At 47.6% G+C, this 4,219-nt stretch overlaps 1 long non-coding RNA gene across 1 annotated transcript; it reads right to left on the bottom strand.

The window, feature by feature from the left end:
- Positions 1-1,943: 1,943 nt before the first annotated feature.
- LOC132647026 (uncharacterized) lies at positions 1,944-3,651 on the bottom strand. Its single transcript, XR_009585313.1, has 3 exons — positions 3,542-3,651; positions 2,849-3,271; positions 1,944-2,442 (listed from the first exon to the last, which is right to left on the bottom strand). It is a non-coding gene; the product is annotated as an uncharacterized LOC132647026 (long non-coding RNA).
- Between the last annotated feature and the right edge of the window lie 568 nt (positions 3,652-4,219).

Raw genomic sequence — 4,219 nt, 5'->3', positions numbered from 1 at the left:
ACAGCAGGTCCGTACCTCATTTCATCAAGCAGTATTTACATAAAAAAAGGTGTGGCGATGCCTGTGGCACTGTTAGGCGTGGGCTGCTTCCTTAACATGCATTTGAAAGTCTGGGAGAAGCAACATCTGGAGAGCAGCTCAAGGACACCCCGACAGCCAAGGTTCCCAGAAACAGACCCGTCTCCTTGTCCATCCATCTCTGTGCCTGTCTCTGTGTGTCTGGGTGTGTCTTTCTGGTTATGTCTATGTTGAGACTGTGTCTGTCTGTCCATTTCTGTCTGTCTGTGTCCTTGTGTCTGTCTGATTATGTCTATGAATGGTGTGACTGTTTGTCTGCCCCTAACAAAGGGCTTCACTCTATTTATTGAAGAGCATAGAAAGCATCACATGGAAAAGAAACAGGATACTTGACTGCATCAAGTCACTGACTGGCTCCAACTGACCTAGACAATAAGTATCATTGTTTATCAGCCAATAGCCATAAATGGTGCTTTCTGCCTTTTCGGTAGATTTTAGGAAGTCACTTCCAATGATTCACCTTCATTATTCTGAGTCAGGGGCTTGGGAGAGTGAGTCTGCAGCTATGCAATAGTTTAGGTTGTAAAAGCTGACTCCATGGGAAATCAAAGGCAAGTAAGGATGGTTGTTACATTATTCCCTTAAAGGCGGGTTGAACAAACGGGCTGAGTGCTCAGTTAGCAGAGCAGTTTGAAGTCTTATATGACCTAAGGATGTAGTGTTAACCCTGGCTGTGAGGGCCAGCAGAAGTTCCAGTCTCGTAGATGGCAAGAGATATTTTCAGAATATTGCAGCGCCACACATGGCTATACTATGCACCCAATTCTCCGTGGGGTCTTTCTTCCCCCACACTGCTATGGGAATTTACTAGTGCCTCTCCTGTGTCATATTTAACCTGGCCTAAGGGAAGACACCTCCCTTTCTTTCTCAGTCTTCCAAGCCACTCTGCTTCCTTCTACAAGCCTACCCCCAACAACCATTTCCAAAATTGCAGGAAATTCTTCTGCCCTCCTACCATGATTGTTCTTAAAGAACCTGTGTTCTGTGACTGAGCATCCTCCACAAGAACCCATTAAGGTGAGCTGAGGGTGCCCTGAGAAGCCTGTGGAAGTCATTGTGGAGTGTGGCAGGGCTCAGGATGAGGACTCAGCAGACATGTCCTCGAGGCCCCCCTGGCTTTGGAGCACAGAGCCACTTCCCCTCTGTATAGTGCTGGTGGGCTGAGAATCGAGAGAGGAGAGGCTGCAGGGACATAGCCACGGTTTCTGGATGGACAAGGAGACGGGTCTGTTTCTGGGAACCTGGGCTGTCGGGGTGTCCTTGAGATGCTCTCCAGATGTTGCTTCTCCCAGACTTTCAAATTCATGTTAAGGAAGTAGCCCACGCCTAACCTTGAGGCATTTATCTGCCAAGGCAACCAAACTCCAAGTTGACTACCTGCTTGCATGGGAAGAAGGAAATAAATGCAAGTGGTGGCCAGACTGTAGCATTTAAGAAATGCTGGTTCCACAATCTACCTACACAGACAGCCTGTCCTTTCAGGAACTCCCTCGAGCCCACGCACTCAAAGTGCTGATGCTTTATTTTAGCCAATGCTTGGCGATCCTCTCATCCACCAGCTCTTTGCTGGATCAGCCGGCTCATGCTGGAACTGGTGAGGTGGTCTGGGGAAGTGGTGGAGGCTAGGCGGGATGTCTTACATCTTGACTTTGTCTTGCCATTGGTTTCTCACAATTTTTTTTAATCATGGATTTCAAGGACCACTCATAAATGAAATCGCTACATTGCAAACATTGAATCACAACCATAACCTAAATGATGGTGCAAAGCCACTGCCAACCATAGCATCATTTAATCATTCAAAGAAGTGAGTGGTCCCTGGTCAGATTCCAAGGGGCACAAACAAAAGTACATGGATGTGGGAATGAGGTCAATAGACTTGGGGTGTGGATAAGGAAAGGAGGGAAATAGGAGCGAGTGAAAGCAATCAAGATGTATTCCACATGTGTATAAAATAATGAAAGAACAAATTTAATTAATTACAAAGATAAGTCAGTAGTTGGCTGTTCTATGCAGAGCCTGAGGCTAGAGATGGCTTCAAATGATGACTTGTTTTTGTTTTCACATATTTAATTGATACTTTTTTTAAATGTTTATGGTGAGCACTAGCCTTGGCTCAAAGGACAGAGGAGTGAAGGAGAATGCCTAAGTGCCTTGAGGAATTACAGCACTTTTTTTTTAAGAGCTGATGATTGATGTGGGAGCGTCCAGCCCACTATGAGTGGTGCCATGTCTAGACAGGTGGTACTGGGTAATATAAGGATGGTAGATGAGCGAGTCATGAAGAGCAATACAGCGGGCAGTACTCCATGGTTTCTGCTTCAAGCTTCTTTTTTTAGCTTCTCTCAATTGATGGACTGTAACCTGTAAGATGAAATAGACCCTTTCTGCCCCCGAATTTTTTTTTTATTACAACAGCAGAGAAAGCAAACTAGAACGGGGGTATACATAAGATGAATGAATACACAAGCAAGTAAATTAATCACAGAAAGAGAGGAAAACAGGAGACAGAGAATGACAAGGGTCCTCATTTCACATAGGCTGGTCAGCGAGGGTCTTTCCAGTGAGGTGACTTGAAACAACAATGCCAATCATAGAAAGACAACAGGAGAAGATCATTCCTAATACTGACCAGCGAAGGGGACTGTGAGGACAGTCCCCTTTGGTGAGGAGCAGAATGATGGAGAATGCACAATGAACTGTAGGTTCTGGGACAGGACGTTAAGGGACAGGATGACAGGAGCCTCAATGAGATTCAGAAAGATCAAACCTTGCAGAGGTCATCATGGCAGACATCCCAGCTCAAGGGTTAAGAGCTCAAAGTAATGTGATCCATCCCAAAAAGCTCTCTCAGGCTCAGGTGCACAGATCAAGTGTGAGTAGAGAGATGAGCAGGTAGCCCAGGCCATGGGGAGGCCTGTGGGGAGATCAGGGACGGGCATCAGAGACAGAGAAGTAGACCTAGCTAGGATGTCTAGGTTTGTCTTCTGTGGATATCGCTGGATACTACATTCAGGGAAGCATGGGAAGTCCAAAAACATGGCCTTGGCGTCTGGCAAGTGCTTTCTCACTGTATCAAAACATGGAGGACAAGCTTGCCTGCTTAGATCTTCCTTCCCCTTCATAAAAAGCAACCAAAGCCATCATGGGGAACCTGTCTTCATGGCTTCATCGAATCCGATAGTGGGTCATGCTGAAAAACAGAACATTAGAATTGAAATAGAAAGGAAGGGACCCTGCGTGATTTAAGCATCCTCCCTATTCTAGAGAAACCTGCAGACTGAGAGAGACCCTTCCCATCTCTATGCAGAGGAGAAGTTAAGGCCACCGATGTCCCCCTCATGCATTTGTGATTATCACCTCAGACTTTACAATGAAAAAAGGTGTGTAAAATACCGTGCTTTCATCAATGCCATGGACCAACTTCTTATGATTTAGCCTTGGAACTTTCTAGAAAACTTACTCAGGCTCTCCAGTTGCCTGATCAGCACAGCGTTGAGGTTCGATTTCCACCTGGTCTGTCTCCTAACCTGGAAGATGCCCGCATTAACATCTGGTGATGTTTTGTTCGTTTGATTCTGCAGATGAAATGCCCCAGGTTACATTAGCCTCCTATAACCAATGCTTGTGATGATACACCCCTTCCATCAGCCCCCCCATCCAGCTTCCATTTCTTCCCACCACAAACATTACAGGTTACACCCCACTCCAACCACACCCACCTCCCCTGAGTTCCTGGGAACCACTGTTGGGACCTTAGGCCCAAGTGCCCATCCGTTTGCCACCCTCCAGGGTACAGAGAAGTCTCATGGCCTGGCTTGGTCCCTGCAACCCCATGGCCAGAGCCCCTCCGGTTGATCCTCAGCTGCACCCCCCCAGCATCAGTCTCTGCCCTCCACCAGACAAGGGCTCCATTATTGATCCTGGCGCTGCCCGCAGCCGCCTGTGCCAAGAGATGCAATTTACCACCAGCTCGGAGGTCACCGCGGAGGAGGCCAGCCGCCCGCTGGTGCTTTTATGTCGCTATAAAAACCATTTAAAGGGCCACTTTGTGAGCCTCAGCGCTGCTTGCAGCACAGGAGGAGGGAGGCAGCGGAAGCCACCGAGCGTACCGCCCCCGGGGGCCTCCTTTCAAGAGTCC

This window comes from Meriones unguiculatus, chromosome 14 (assembly GCF_030254825.1).
Source record: "Meriones unguiculatus strain TT.TT164.6M chromosome 14, Bangor_MerUng_6.1, whole genome shotgun sequence".
NCBI classification, from domain to species: domain Eukaryota; kingdom Metazoa; phylum Chordata; class Mammalia; order Rodentia; family Muridae; genus Meriones; species Meriones unguiculatus.
Note: the sequence above shows the minus strand (reverse complement) of the source record. Positions and strands in the feature narration are given on the sequence as shown.